Here is a 16,433-nt window from a genome sequence, read left to right as displayed (position 1 = left end):
GCGGGGGGTGCCGGGTGTTGTGGGTACGTGGGTGTGGCACGTGGGTACCAGTGGGTGTGCGGGACGCGAGCTGGGCTGCCTGGGTCCTGGACGGCGCGGTGGCCCGCGGTCGGCGCCGCCAAGCTCCGCCCGCGGGCGCTCCCGGGCTTCCCGCCCCCTCGGCCTGCTCCCTCCCCGTCCGCTTGGCCGCGCGCGCTCCCAGCCCTGGCGCCACAGCCTCCCGGCCGCCGCCGCCGCCGTCCGGAGCCGCCACGGGAAACAGGTATGACAGCGACCCCGGGCGAGCACAGGGGCCGCCCTGCCGCGGCGCCTTCCCCCGCGCGCTCCGTCCGCTCCGCCTCAGTTTCCCTCGCGAGGGCGCCTGGGCGCTGGCGGCGGCGCCGGGGGAGCCGGGGCGCAGGGGGAGGACAGCGGGGTGACAAAAGCCCCGGGAGCGGGAGGCGGGGGGTGGGGGGGCGGGGACCCGGCGAGTCCCGGGAGCGTCGCGGCGGCCGAGAGGGCCGCGGTGTCCTGGGCGCGGAGGGGCGGGGTGAGCTGCCGTCCGGAAGGGTGACACCGGCGAAACCCGTGAGCGCCAACTCCCCGCCGGGTGTCGCCAAGCAAAATGGCCGGACTTCAGCCACACAGCATCCCGGGGCGGTGGGCCTCTGTGGTGCTCCCATTTCACAGACGGGGAAACTGAGGGGCAGAGGGTGGCGAAGCTTGCCTGCGTCCGGGTGACAATTACCGAGCCCATAAGCCTGACCCGAGAGCCTGCGTCCTGGCCTCTCCTGGCAGCCGCCCCTGGGGAACCCCGGGGTCCCGCCGGGTCTCTGCGTGGCCCCCTGCTGGGGAGGAGGCCAGATCCCAGCGCCCTGCTGCCCCTCAGAGGGGCTGTGGCCTGGGAATTTCTGTAGTCCTAACTTTTCGGTGGGCGCGGGCCAGAGGACAGTTGGGAACAGTGGGTGTATGTGGCGGCAGGGAGCAGGCCCTTCCCACGGCAGCGTGGAGGGAGAAACTGAGGCACAGACAAGTTTAGGCAGGAAGCAGCAGAGCTTCTCCCACCCATGAGAGGCACAACAGCTCCCTCACCTCATCCCCAACCAGGGAGCCAGGTCAGGACAGCCTCTGTCCCTGCGGTTGTCCCTGGCAGCAGAGCCCTTCGAGAGTCCACTGGGGGACTTGTGGAAATGCTCCCCTGAGGCCTAAGCATCCCTGTGGCCCCCACCTGGCGTCCACCGGTGACTCGACCTACCTACCCACTGAATTGTGTGATTCCAGGAGGAACACAGGAATCCATCCACTCCCCCTTTGGCGATAACCTTCCAACCCCTGCCCTCCCTGCTCCATGAAGGTAACCACCTTCATAACTTGGGGTGTTCCTTCTAGACCTTTCCTACACCTATGCAGTCACATATATATGTATCCACAGAAAATATATAAAATGCATAGTGATGTTGTGGGCAGATATTTAACAGAAATGATATAATCTATCCATATTCTGCAACTTGCCCCCCCATCATTTCTTTGTGAGTCATCCATATTGTGCATATAAATCTAACTTGGTCATAAAAATTTGGGGGCTTTTAACAAAAGATTTATTTATTTTAAAGAGAAAGAGAGTGGGGGGTGGTGGGAGAGGTAGAGGGAGAAACTGTAGCAGACTCAGTGCTAAGCTGAAGCCCAGAAATGCGGGCCTGATCCCACCCGCAGCCAAAAGCAAGAGCCTGTTGCTTAACCGACTCTACTGCCCATGTGCCCCCCAGGGGCTGTTTTTTATTTCAGCTTTTCCTGTAAATTGACATCTCTGGGTTAAGTAAGATTTTTATGCTTTATCGTAAACTAACTTCACAGGATCTGAATTTGTGGGACAACATCCTCTCTTCTCCATTGCACACATGCACGAATGCACACATGTGCACAAGGTACACACACGCACATGCATACACATCGTGTACGTGCATGCACATGTATACATGTTTTCATACAGGTCTACACATGCACACACGCCCATGTTCGCACGTGTGTGCAACACACACACAAGCACACACACATGCACAGGTGCACATATGCACACTTCTGTCTGTGGGCAAGGACAAACACGGCACCCCCTCTAGCTGCCATCTCTGCTGAGCCCAAAGGCCTGGGTCTGAGCCACGCCACAAGCTCTGTCTGTCCGGGCTCCGGTGGGCAGAGTTTCTGAAAGGGACAGTGTCCAGGGATCCTCTCTGGATGCCCCGAGTGCCGCCCTCACCTTCCAATAGGAGCCAGGGTAATTAGGAAATGTGGCTGGCAGATGGGAGTGTCCTAGGCCTTATCTGTGTCCCACACACTTTCCAGGTCCAGTCTGGGGGATGAGAGTGTGCATGTGCACTTTGGTGGAATGCCTGAAAACAGCCAACTGGGGAGAAGCTGGAATCAGGTGGCACTGGCCTTACCGTCCCAGGTCCACCGCTTCCTAGCTGGGGCAGTTCCCTTCCCCTGTGTGAGCCACAGCTTCCTCATCCGCACCACGGCGATGAGGAGAGTGGCAACCTCCCAAAACGGTGGAGTGCATCAGTGGGATGATGAAACAAAACACTCAGAGCATCGTCAGCCCTCGGTAAGCAGGAAATCTCGTCCCAGACAGGGGGGACCCGGAGATGGTCCCTGGGCGGAGGTGACGCTCCGAGTCACCATTGGGTCTGTCATTTCTTGTGCACACCCCAAGTCCAGGCTGGAGAATCCTGAGTGCTGAGTGAGCTGGAGGATGAGATTCCTGGTTGTTGAGCGCCAAGCTCAGCTCAGAGGCATCCAGAAACATCAGGGCATCTGCAACAGGTGAGCTGTGCTCCTGGCCCTGAGCCAGGGTGCAGCCATGAAGTGAGCCAAGGTCCCCTTGAGATACGAGAGACAGCAGAATATGCAAAGGAGGCCTGTGGGCAGCTTTTGTGAGGCCCATCCTCCTTTCTACATTTTAGATTACTCTCAAATTTTAAAAAGTGGGAGATGTCACATAAAACTCTGTATCTCTGGATCCTCTCGAGAAATCAGAAAAGTGGACAACTCCGTGCCCAACATTCGGCTGCCCCCTTCGATGGGACGGGCACCTTCCCCACAGTCCCCACCGGGCCCACGCCTCGTTCGTAAAGAACAGCGTGCCATAAAACTTGGTAACCTGCATTCCCAGCCAGCTTCTATATCAGCCGTACCACAGATTAGTGGTGTGGTCTTGGGCAAATTATTTAGCATTTTGTGACGGCATTTCCTCCAAAGGAAAATGGGGATACTAAGTAGCACTTGCCTCAGAAGGTTATTTTAGGCATTAAATGAGTCAACAACCTAAACCTCTTAGAACTGTGTGGTGTGTGGTCCACACTAAGTGTTGATGATGATAATGGTGATGTTAGCCGCCTGGTCCCTGTGATAGCGTAATCTGTACTCTACAGTGTACTTGATATAAATAAATGCCGTGGAAACACAAGTGAGGGATGGAGAAAGAAAGGAAAGGAATACTTTGAGACCCTTTTTCAAATAAGATACTGCCATCCTACATATCTTTTCTTCCCAAAGATAGGAAGAGGACAGCTTTTCAGGGAAAGATACAAAGAGGAGGGGATTCTAAGGTGGGTTTTGAAGGATAGATAGGAGTTTCTCTGGAGCCATAGCATGAAAAAGGCATTGCCCTACAGGGGAGACAGAAAAGGACCTTGAGATCATGATGGGGCTTATGGCAAGAAAGGGGATGAACATTTTTTGCATACCTACTATGTGCAGGTGCTCTTAGAATTGCTACCCCTGGCGGGCGGGGGGGCTCACAATGTCCCTGGGAACCAGGTCTGTGATTCCCCATTTAGCGATGAGTCAGAGGTTCAGGGAGGGTGAGCACTTGCCCAAGAGCTTGCACAGTGGGTCAATGGCAGAGCTGGGGTCAGACCCCAGTTCTGTCTGATTCTAAAGCCTGTGCACCCTCTCTGAGCCTGGTTTCTCCTTGTAAAGTGGAGATAGTCCTACCCAAACCTACTGCACAGGTTTTTTGTGAGGATCAGATGAGAAAAATTAATGCACAGACCTCAGCACACGAGCTGGCAGAGAGCAGTTGCTCTGTTATTTTCCTTGGAACAAAGCCTGTGTCTCTCCAGACCTCTCAGCCTCCCTCATACCAGATGGGGGAGCCCAGGGAGTGAATGAATGACCTGGGCCAGTGGGTCTCAAAGTGTGGTCCGTGGACCAGAAACTTCGGCATCAGCATCAACTGGAGCTGGTTAGAAGTGCAGATTCTCAGACACACCCTAGACCTACCGAATCAGAGACTGGGGCTGGGGCCCTGTGTTTTTACAGGCCCTGCAGGTGGTTCTATGTGTGCTGAAAATTTTCAGGATCGCTGGCCTAGAGAAAAACTTCAAATGAGACCCCCTTCAACCAGCCGCATCCAACTAACTCCCGCTAGACGGTGAGAATTTTCTCCGCAGGAAACGCCAAAGCTGGAGGATGTGTCCTACGACAGAAATACGTCCCCCTCCATGCTGGACAGTTCCTGAGGGGCCTAGTGGAGTTCTGGGGTTTTTATTCTTTGGAACTTGCTCTCCTTTCTAGTCTTACAGCCTCTTGCCCACCTTGAGGGTCTGGGGCAAGATTTGACTTTCAGAGGAGCTGACAGCGAGGGATGCCCCAGGCAGCTGAGGACCTACCCCCTCCCCATAAAAAACCTGTTATTAGAGACCCTTTTGTGCCTGGGGGCCGTGGTGGGCCATCCCTTCCACCTGAGCCCCCATGAGAAAATACGTTCAGGCAAGAGTCCTGAGCAGTGGGGAATGATCCCAAGACTCTGCAGAAAGAACCATTAAGGAGGCCCCAGGTCAAGTGACAAGGTGAGCCCAGGCTGGGGACAGTAACATACTGCAGAGGACCTCCAGGAGAGAAGTAGGCCCCTCCATGTGTCCTCTTTGAAGCACTGATCAAGAGTGGGAGGCAGTCCTGGGGCGCCTGGGTGGCTTAGTCAGTTAAGCGTCTGCCTTCGGCTCAGGTCCTGATTTCAGGGTCCTGGGATTGAGCCCTGCATCGGACTCCCTGCTTAGTGGGGAGCCTGCTTCTCCCTTTCCCTTTGCCTCTCCCCCTACTTGTGCTCCCTTTCTCTCGCTCTCAAATAAATATAATCTTAAAGAAAAAAAAAGTGTGAGGCAGGATAGCATAGTGGGTGAAAGCATGGCCTTGCCTTAAAGCTCAAAGTTGCTAGTTCTGCCTACTTAAAAATTAGTATTTCCTCTTTGACCCAAATCAAAAGCCCCCATAAGACTGCATATCAAACTAGTAAAAAAATATCTGTCACTTCTGTGGCAATGAGTTAATTTCATGGATAAAGAGCTCTTGCAAATCAAACACCAAGCACCCCATCCAAAAAAGAAGAGTAAAGGATACGATTTGGCTGTTCACATAAAAAGAAGTACATAAAAAGAAGCATAAATTCAAACACGAAAAGATGCTCAACCACTCTTCAAAAAAAAAAGAATTGCACAGTCAAACCACCCTGATTCTGTTTTCCACACCAGTATCCCTGGGTAATACTCCGTGTTGGAAATGGGGGTGGGGGTAACCAGCATGTTCCTACTCTGCCAGTGGGGGCACAAATCGGGGCACCCATGGCGGGGTGCGGGGGCGGTTTAGGAAAACTGTCAATATTTAAGAGGCCCATACCCCAGGGCTCTGCAATTTCATCTGCAGGAATTTACCAGGTGGATATCTTTGAATTGGGCACAGCATGTTAGAACAAAGATAGTGAGCCTTGTGCATAAGAGCAAACAATTGCAAAGTAAACACCCATCAGAAAGGAGCTAAGTCCTGTGGGAACAGCCACACAAGAGAATATGATGTAGCCATTCAGAAGAAAGCAGTAGCTCTTTATGAATGGATGTGGAAACTTCTCCCAGATATATTGTTAAAAGAAAAATGCAGGGTATGGAACAGTATATAGTATTCTACCATCTGTATGCATAGAGCCCCTTTACAAAAGGACAACATAAACATATATATATAGATATTTGCATATGCACATTAAACCCTGGGGGACACTCAGGAAGCCTGTGATAGTGGTTGACTTTGGGGAGGGAAGCAAGACGTATCTTTTCATTGGATACATTTTTTTTAAGATTTTATTTATTCATTTGAGAGAGAGGGAATGAGAGAGAGCACGAGAGGGAAGACGGTCAGAGGGAGAAGCAGACTCCCCACTGAGCAGGGAGCCCAATGCGGGACCCGATCCCAGGACTCCAGGATCATGACCTGAGCTGAAGGCAGTCGCCCAACCAACTGAGCCACCCAGGAGCCTCTTTTTTCTAGTATATGTGCTGCCGAAGCAAGCACCACATTTGATACTCTTTAGAAGTCTTCCCCCTATATGTGCGTTATATTAGTGATAAACTCCAGCCACACACGTCTTCTTCCTCCTTCTTTAAAACAAGCATAACATTAGAGATAGGGTGAACTCCCTTTTTGATCACTCTCCAAATTATATGTTTCCAAATAAAAATGAATTACTGTTTTTTAAAAGTAGGGCCCTTGATGACAAAAGAGCAAGTATTGTATGATTGCCCTCAAAGAGATTCTTAGAATAGGCAGATTCATGGAGACAGACTACAGTAGAGGTTACTAGCTGGAGGAGTGGGTGCTAGTGTTCAATGGGGACATAGTTTCACTCCATCTGGGATGGTGCAAAAGCTCTGGAGATGGACGGTGGTGACAGTTGCCTGACTGTGTCAACCTACTCAGAAGAGTGCGTGACTCTTGATCTCGGGGTCTTGAGTTCAAGCCCCACTTTGGGTGTAGAGATTACTTAAAAACTTAAGAGAAAATGATCAAAATGGCAAATTTTATGTTGTATAGTTTGCCACAATAGAAAACTTTATAGATGACTCAAAAAAAAAAAAAAAAAGTCGGGGCTTTGACATCAGATTGCTTGGGTTCCAGTCCTTGGTGCCACCACTTCTGAGTTGTGAATACTTGGTCAAGTGTATGTACTTCTCTGAGCCTCAGTTTTCCCACCTGCAAATGGGGCTGTCCAAGAGTCATGGTTCACAGCAATCCTGCAAGGATTAAATGACTTTGTCCATGCAAAGTGCTTGCTCTGCTTCTCTGGGACTATCATAGGAGGTCAGGATGAGGAGAACAGGGAGGTTAGGATTAGCCACTGAACCAAATATCAAGACAGGCGGGTTCAGATGGGGACAGTGTCTAAGGAGTTTGTAAAAGGATCATCTATATTTTTATTTCACTTTGGATTTGCAAAGTTAAAAAATTCTGTGTTTCCATAATGTAAATTACAAAATATAAATGCAGAAGAAATCTTCCTAGCTGGTGGGAATACACAAAAAGTTGCAGTGATTCTTAACCTGGGCCTGCTAATCTCCAGAGGTCAAAATCCTGGCTCTGCGATTCTCCACTGTGTGACCTCAGACAAGTTACTTAACTTCTCTGTGCTTCCGTTTTCTCTTCTGGAAACTGGAGATGATACTAAGTCTCACCTCAGTAGGGATATTATGAAGATGAAATGTGTCCAGTGCTTAGAACAGCGCCTGGAACACGGTAGGTCCTAAATAAACGTTTGTTAAATAAGTAAATTAACTTGAAGGAAGCCCGGAAGTGTTAGCACTTTTGTTTTTAAATGAGGAATTTCTTTTTCACACTAAGGAAATGGAGGCCTAGCCAAGATAGAGTCACGGGGCTGAGCTGAAGCTGAAGCGAACCTGGTGGGTTTGCTTGGAGGTGAGGGGTGCCCAGCAGATGGGGGGGTGGGGCCATAGGAGACAGAGGCTCAGAGAGGCTCAGGACTTTGCACAAGAGGCCACATCACGATAACAGTAGAACTTGAATTCAGCCCCAACTCACTCCTCCTCCTCAGTGCCTCCCTGACAGGCAGAGTCCTGAGGACTGTGGGGGCTGGGGAGTCGGGGGCCACTGGTACCCCGACAACCAACAGAGCCCCTTCCTTGCAAACTTCTGGAACAACCCAGGGAGCCTTGCTTCCTCCTGATGTGCCAGGGAGCTCATTCCCGAGCCCAGGTCTGGAAGGAAGGCTAAGATCTGGGAAGGCTGGTGCACCCTCCTGCTGGAGCTGCTGGAGATCTGGCTCGGCAGAAGACTTGACACAGGCTGCAAGGCAACCTCCCCAGACCAGCTCCCCTGCCCTCTGCAGGCTGATTCCTGAAATTCCACTGTGGGTCTCTCACCTCTGAATCGGTTTAGAGTTTGTTGATTTTCCTGGTTGAAAGGCACCACCTCCCACCCCAGGAAGGATCACCTTTGTCCTTCCTCCACGGTTTGTGCTGCAATGAGGAGCTGGACGGGGGCTTTGTTGAGTTTGGTGGAAGAGACCACAAAGAACCTTTGGGGTCTGCGGCTGTGGACCTGAAGGCCGCCTTTGAAGGCTTTAGAGATGGGGGGTGAGGGGAGCGTGTAAAATGTTTAGACGTGTGCTTGGCACCTGCAGGGTGCTCCCTAATGGAAGGAGGCGCCGTATACTTGGCCAGGGGAGTCCTGGTTTATGGCAGGCTGCTTGGGGAGACAATTCCCGTCCGCAAAGGTCCTCAAAGCATGACCATCGGGGTTTACCCAGAGTCCTCAAGGGGCAGTTTGTCTAAGGGTTGAGTTTGGGAATCAGTCAGTTCGGCGTTGGAGCTGGGCTCTGTGTGACCTTGGGCTTGATACTTAGCCTCTGAGCCCCAGTACTGGCCTGTGGACTGGGAACAATAGCCCCTCCCACGAGGGCTCTCTGCAACTAAGTGCACAGCACCTTAGCTCAGGGCCAGCAGGTCCCTCAGTCACCAGCTCCACCCTCCTCACTGCTCTAGTGAACTCCAGAAAGGCTGCGCCGTTCTGCCCAGCTTCGAGAATGGAAGAGGGTGAGGCCGTGGGAGGAGAGGCCGGCCCTGAGAGGCCAGGAGGAACACCTTCCCCTGCAGAACTCAGGGAAAGTTGAAAGATCAGAATCTGCGCCTGGCTGTGTGTGTCCAGGGAGGGGTGATGTTCAAGTGGAGAGCAGACTGGTTGGTTGCAACTCGCAGGCTGTTGGAACGGGAGCTGGTCTGATGCCCCTGACACTAGATGACATGGGTGGCAGCCTGGGCACAGGATGACAGGCCCAGTGAGCAGGTCTCCACCCCACCCCAACCCCCAATACCCATACAGAAGGCAGAACCTGGAGGGTAAGGTGGTGGTTGGGGAGCAGGGGAAACATCTCCAAGCGTTTAGGGGGTGTTTCCTGAATGCTACAACACTTATCCCCAGGCATTTAAACTTCTAGAAGGCAAGGTTTTGTCTGTTTTCTTCGCTGCTTTGCCACTGCAGCAATGGGCCATGAATTGGACCTACAGTGCTGAGTGAGCCACGTCTCCCAGCCCCCAGGAAACCCTTTGGTCGTTCCTCTGAGACTCCCTCTCCATCCTCATTCGGACTCCTGAACTCCCACTGGGGCCCACCATTGGCTGGACGGGTGGGGCTGACTTCTTGTTGGATCTTATGACCTAGTTGGCTAAAACCCCAGCCTAAAGACCACTCCCCAAGGCCAGACAGCTCCCCAAAGCTTGTCGTTCCCTCGAGGAGGTGTAGCCACCCCATCAGGGAACCGTGTTGCTTTGTATGCCTTACACATGGGGATGAACTGGCTTCAGTTTCTCTTCCAACGTGTGATATGGGTCCTCAAATAAACGCTGTTGAGGCCCATGTGACTTTCTTCTTTACAGTAATAATAATAAAAATGGGCAGTGTTTTTTAAGCATACCTTCCATGCCAGGCTCATGCATTATTTCACAGAATTCGTTGAGCAGCCATAAAGGGTAGGTACACATATTCTTCCCATTTGACTCCTGGAGACACTGAGCTCTCTCACTGCATGATCTCTTTGTATCTCTCCCACAATCCGGTGAAACAGGAGGTGTCATTGTCTGCATTTTGCAGGGAAAAAAAAGGGCTCAGAGAGGTTAAGTAACTTGCCCAAGGTCACACAGAACTAACAAATGGTGGGGCCGGGATTCAAACCCAAGTAAATGATCTGACCACAGAGCCCACTCTGCTCTCCCCATCCTGCCTCTCCTGGGCTTCCAGGTGTTATTTGAGAAGTGGGTGTGGAGGAGGAGTGGAAATTTTTACTCCATGACTTGGTTCTTGAAGCCCTGGACTCACCTGCAGCCAAGTGTAAGGTTTCAGCCATTTCCTTCCCAGGAACTATCCTGGGTCACCGTGCGGGTAAGGATTCAAATCTCCCCCAACAGAGAGAGGCTGCCCAGAGCCCAGCTTGCGTGTGTCTGTGACTCTTGGGACAGCAGCCCCTCACCTTCCTGGGCACCTGATTCATAACATCTAAATTTCCCTGGAGGCCTAGCTTCCTCCTGCCCAGGGGCTGGGCCTGCCTCTCAACAACTCAATTCCAAAACTTTGACCCAAGGCCCAGAAGGCCACGCTGGATTTTAGAGATTGGCCGGAAATGAAGACTTAGCCGGGAAAGGCCAAGGGCCCTTTCCCTCTTTCTTGTCTTTGATTCATGCCTTTCACCTAGTGTTTGAGGAGGAAGGTGTTCACTTCATAAACTCCAGCGCAGTGGGACCCACTCTGTGGATCCAGGGCACGGGGGACCAGCTGACCCAGCACGTAGAGGGCGCTGACATAGGACAGGCAGAGCGAGCCACGTTTGGCCTGACTTAGCTCATGTAATCTGCACAGTACCCCTCTCCAGTAGGTATATCATTGCCGTCCCCACCATTGTCATTGCTATCATCACCTCCTTCATCGTCATCCCTGCCCCATCATCACCTTCATCGCTGTCATCATCACCTTCAACACCATCATCATCCCCATCATCATCACCTTCATCATCACATCCCATCATCATCACCTTCATCACCATCATCACCTTCCTCACCATCATCACCATCATCATCATCCCCATCAACTCCATCATCACCTTCAACACCTTCATGACCATCATCATCCCCATCATCCCCATCATCATCATCCCCATCATCCCCATCATCACCAGCAGCAACATCATGGTCACCTGCATGGCCTCCCAGACCCAAGGCCCAAGATGCAGTTGGGGAAACAGACCCAGAAGACATGACACATCCATCTCCTAGAAAGATGGTTAAGAGTTTGGGCTCCAAAGTCCAAAAGACCCAGATTTGATTCCTAGTTCTGACACTTTCTAGTTGTGTGACTTTGAGCCAGTGATCTAACCTCCCTGAACCTCAGAGTCCTTGTCTGTAAAATGAGGGTGATCACAGTTCCTGCCTCATGGGCTTGTGATGAAGATCACATGAGCTGGTGCAGGTAAATGCTGGCACAGGGCCTGGCTCAGATCATAAAAGCAAAGCAAACATAGGAAGACACTCTGGTAAGGGGAGAGCCTGAGTGTTTGGTTAAGAGTTGCCAGCAGCCTGGATGGTGAGGGGAGGTGCTGCCCAGTGTGAGAATGGGCACTGGGGGGCCAGCTCAGGGCAATCTGGAGGCAGGACTAGAGGAGGGTGGAGGAAGGAGTGCCAGGAGGAACCAGCCACTTCCTGCTTCTGACCCAAAGCCTTCCCCAGAGCTGCCAGCCTGGCCCCTACCATCCATGGTGGCATATCCTGCTGGGCCCTAATCCCTTTTTGATGATATAGTTCCAGCCAGCAGTAATAGTGAGCATCCAAGGTCAATCCTATGCCAAGCAACCGTGAGCATTTCCCAGGCTGCTATGAACAGCTAGGTGGACTGTGTGCTCCACAACTCCACGGGTATCATTCACATAGACTACACTGTGATTAATGCCACCTGGAGTTGTGCAGGACACAACCTGCACAGCTGGATGGGGCAGCTTTCTGAGCCTCCTTCTTCCTGGAGAGGGTGCAGAATCTCTCTTGGGTGCCCCAGGTCTGGCTGCATTTCAAGGCAAAGAAGATTGAGTGGTGTCTCGATGCCAGTTGAGATACAGAGAGACCAGCTGTGCTACCTAAAGCTTGTCCTTGAGAAGACTGTGTCTGGCATTGTGGTGACTGGTGATAGTGATGGATTATTGATTGTCCTTAACATAGATTACTGAGAGCCCATAAAGCAAAGTGGTTATGAAAGCGGGCTCTGGAGTCAGATGGACATGGGCTCAGTCCTGCTCTACTTCTCTTGCTGTGTGACTTTGGGTGAATTGTCTGACCTCCTCTGTGTCTCAGTCTCCTCATCTAGAAAACAGGTATATAAAAAATAAACAAAAAATAAAAATAAAAAATGGGTATCTAACAACATACATGGGCATGTACTGGTTCTCTGGGACAGAGTTGCTGTGTGGACACAAGGTGAGGCAGGCCAAGCTCTCCACACGGTGCCTGCCAAGCAGGTAAGTTGGTCACTACATGTTAAAACTCAGTGATGGCACCGGTCTGGAGGGTGGGGCTCGGAGTCACCCAATGGGAGGCAGTGCCTTGAAATCCTACCAGGGTGCTGAAGGATTGGGGGCCCAATCTGAAGTCTGTGGCCCAGAGCCAGATCAAGCAATACTTGACGGGGCCCTGTCAACACAACCTTTTCATAATCAAGTGCTACTAAGGTTGCAGAGATTGTGTAGGGGAGATGGTGTGGGAAAATACCGGGAAGGAAAAGGCCTGCACTCCTGGCCTTCATGCCCTCCATTCATTCCTCTAGCCCAGGGGCCAGCAGACTATGGCCTAAGACCAGGCTCGGCCCACCATCTGTCTCTGTGCAGCCCGTGAGCTAAGAGTGGTTTTTCTGTGGTTGGAAAAACCAAGAGAGGGGCGCCTGGGTGGTTCGGTTAAGTGGCTGACTTGTGATTTCGGCTCAGGTCATGATCTTAGGCACGGGATTGAGCCCCGCGTTGGGCTCCACGCTCAGCAGGGAGTCTGCCTGTCTCTCTTCCTCTGCTCCCCCCAGTGCTCACCCGCCCTCTCTCTCTCAAATAAATAAATAAAATCTTTAAAAAAATAAAAGAAATCAAGAGAAAAGTAATATTCCATTAACGTGTGAATTAAATGAAATTGAAAATGCAGCATTCATAAATAAAGTGCTGTTGAAACACAGCCACGATCAACCATTTCCTCTCAGCTCTGGCTGCTTTTGCGTTATCGCGGCTGCACGGGTAGTCATGATGGACCATGAGACCCTCAGAGCTTGAGCTAGTACCGTCTGGCCCTTTACTGAAAAAGTTTGCAGACACCAGCTGTAGCCTAACAGTTCTCAAACTCTGCTGCACATTGGAATTACCTGGGAGCTTTTTAAAAGCACCGGGCTCATGCCCCAGACCAAACCTATGGGGCTGTCTGAGGGCGGGAGTCAGGTGTCAGCATTTCTCAAAGATCTACAAGTGATTCTGTTATGCAGCCAAGTTTGAGAACCTCTGCCCCAGCCCTTCTTGAGTCCCTACTGTGTGTGTGCCTCTTGCCAGGCCTGGGAGGGCTGTGCCCAAGCTTGGAAAGCTTGCGTAGAGCTATGGCACTTTTCCTGCCCCGAGGCCTGTGAGCATATTTGCAAGCTGGTGCACCATGGGTCTTATATTGAATTATATTAAATTTCACTTTGGCATCTAGGTTTCCAGATGCTCTTGGAAAATGGGAAGATCTGGACCTCTTGAGCTCACACTTCCCAATGGCAATAATCAGCTGGATCTGATATTGGCTTCATTTTTTGGTGTGTCGCCTGGTTGGCCCCCGAAAGCATTTGAGTATGAGGCTCCTTGACTTACCGGTAGAGAGCTCTAGGCCAGTGCATCTTGAATTTTAACATGCACATGTGTGCCCTGGAGTCTTGGCAAGTGCAGATTCTGATCCAGTATGGCAAGTGGGGCCGGGATTTTGTGTCTCTAACAAACTGTTAGAATGCTGATCTGGGGTCCTGGTGCCGTACTCTGAGTAGTAGGCTGAAGGCCTTCATTCTCAAACTTTAGCATGGCCCAGAGTCTCCTGGGCAACTGTTCAAACCCAGAGTTTCTGATTCAGGAGGTCTGGGGTAGGGCCTGAGGACTTGCCTTTCTAACCAGTTCCCAGGTGATTTGGCTGCGGCTCGTCTGGGACCAGACTCTGGGAACCATTGTTCTCAGCTGTGCACTGCATGCATGACCCATTTGGCTCTCACCTGGGGTGAGGGTGCTCTGAGGTCCCCCAGATGGCCAAATGTTTGTTCCCTCTGAGGTCAAATTCCTTGACACTCAGCTGTTGCCAAGGGAATAAAGTCTTTGTTGACTTCTTTAGTCAGTTGTTTCGTTGACCAGACCCAAGCGGCTTCCTCAAGTTCAAACCCACTATTTAAAGACGTAGTGGGGGACCTGGAGACAGGAGAACTTTCTGTCCATGTGTTGCAAACCCCTTCCCCATTCCAAGGGGTTCCGAGCTGTGCATCTTACCAGAAAGGTCACCTTCAGGGAGGTCTTACATTAGATAACACAGCAGGGAGGGGAGGGGTATGCCCTGCTCAAGCAGATCAAAGCCCTAGATGTGGGGATTTGGGGGGCCCAGGCCTTCAGCTCCAGGCCTCTAGCCCCAGGCTGTGGCTGCTATCACTTCAGGGACGTGGGCAGGGCCCTCTCTCCGGTCAGGCTGGGCCCAGCGCCATTCACCACCATTGCCTTGAACAAGAATGACCACTCGGGCCAGGGCCAGTTCCCTGAAGTCCTTGAACTTGAGAGGGCGGGCAGCCAGATCTGGATGAGTGAGCTTAAGATGAGAGATTATGAATTATTTCACTCGCTTCCTGGACCCTCGAGAGCAGGGACTCACTGACTTCAGGAGCTCTTTGCTTCCAGAAGCCAGAAACCCCTGCCTGCTGTCAGGCCCAAGCAGAGCCTTCAAGTCCCACTGGACAGGACAGCACCCAGAGCGGCCCCTGCAGGGGGCAGGCACACTGGGGAGCCTCGGACAGCCTTTGTGCAAACTCTAGCTCTCCACTCACCAGCTGGGTGGCTTGGGGCGGTCGGCCGTGCTATGGATGCTGCGATTCCTTACAGGACAGACTCGAAGATGAAAGGAGAAGATGTGGGTAAAGCCCCGTGACTGTTCTTGGCACACGTTAGGTGCCCAACCAACGGGAGTCTCTGTCATCAGCATAATAGTAGATATCAGTTGTGATCATTTAGTTATGTAAACCGCTCTGCCACGGTCTCCCTCCCATTTTCCTGCAGCCTGGCAGACAGAACCTTGTTTATGCTCAAAAAAAAAAACAAAAACACCCATTTGGCAGCAACTGTATTCATTTTTATATTCAATTCCTATTTAAGTGCCTTCTGTGTGTGGCCATGGTTCCAGGTCAGCGCTGTCCAGTATAAATATAACTCAAGCCACAAATCTGAGCCACATAAGCAACTTAAAATTTTCCTGAGAGTCCTACTTTTTTAAAAAAGAAAAAAGACACAGGTGAAATTAATCCAGTAATATATTTTACCAAGCCCATATATTCAAAGTATTATCAACTAATGAGATTTTTAATTTTTATAATTTTTTTCAAGATTTTATTTATTTATTTGACACAGAGAGAGAGAGAGAGGGAGAGAGGCAGAGGCAGAGGGAGAAGCAGGCTTCCTGTGGAGCAGGGAGCCCGATGTGGGGCTCGATCCCAGGACCCTGAGATCATGACCTGAGCCAAAGACAGGATGCTTAACCGACTGAGCCACCCAGGCGCCCCACTAATGAGATTTTTAAAATATTCAACACATCATTTTAAAATTTTTAATTGTGCTAAAAACATAGAACATGAAATTTACCCTCTTAACCATCTCTAAGTGTACGTTACAGTGGTGTGAAGTACATTCGTGTTGCGCAGCCCACCTTGAGAACTTTTTATCTCGCAGAATATTAATGTTTTATGTCTCTGTTTTTCATATGATTTCTTAGAAATCCGAATTGGCTTTTTTACACCAAGAGCATGTCTCCATTGGACTAGCAGAGTTTCCAGCACTCCCCAGTTGCCAGGTGTGGTAGCGGCTTCTATACTGGACAGAGCGGCTCCATTACTGGGGTGACCAGACTGGAAACGAGAGAGGTGCAGGGTGCACCCACAGGGAGATTAAAACTCCAGTGATCGGAGAGAGACACGAAATGAATGACTAGATTAGATGGTCTTCAAGGGCATCCAGTTCTACAGAGAAAGTAAATAGGGCCGGGGGCTGGAGTACTCTGGGGGGGGGGGGGCAGTATGGGGGTCAGGTCACCCCTGAGAGGTGGCATTGGAACTGAGGCTTCAAAGAAGAAGCTAGCCCTATGAGGCTAGATCTAGGGTGACAGTCCTCAACTCTGCCTGTGTGTCAGACACTGGGCAGAAATTTAAAAAAATGTACAAATGCCAGACTCCACCTCCCCCTGCAGAGCCAGAGTCACTGTGGGTGAGGCCCTGGCATGGATGTCTTCTAAGAGCTTGCTGAGTGACCCCGAGGCACGGCCAGCTTTTCTGTTCCACTCAGCAGGAGCAGTAAGTGCAAAGGCCCTGAGGTGGAATGAGCAGAAGTGAGGATGGGAGAG

The 16,433-nt window shown here is 51.3% G+C and overlaps 1 protein-coding gene across 4 annotated transcripts in view; it reads left to right on the top strand.

The window, feature by feature from the left end:
- The first annotated feature begins 207 nt into the window (after positions 1 to 207).
- The window catches only part of SCNN1B (sodium channel epithelial 1 subunit beta), a 58,123-nt gene continuing 41,897 nt past the window's right edge, over positions 208 to 16,433 (top strand). Inside the window, exon 1 of one of the 4 annotated variants that reach the window (XM_035722515.1) lies at positions 208 to 262. The gene's annotated coding sequence lies outside the window, so the exon portion shown is untranslated. Of the gene's footprint in view, positions 263 to 2,361; positions 2,582 to 16,433 lie in introns of those variants that run through there. The other 3 variants (XM_035722513.1, XM_035722516.1, XM_035722517.1) reach the window with 3 other exon arrangements.

This window comes from Zalophus californianus, chromosome 10, assembly GCF_009762305.2.
Source record: "Zalophus californianus isolate mZalCal1 chromosome 10, mZalCal1.pri.v2, whole genome shotgun sequence".
Taxonomy (NCBI): Eukaryota; Metazoa; Chordata; class Mammalia; order Carnivora; family Otariidae; genus Zalophus; species Zalophus californianus.
Note: the sequence above shows the minus strand (reverse complement) of the source record. Positions and strands in the feature narration are given on the sequence as shown.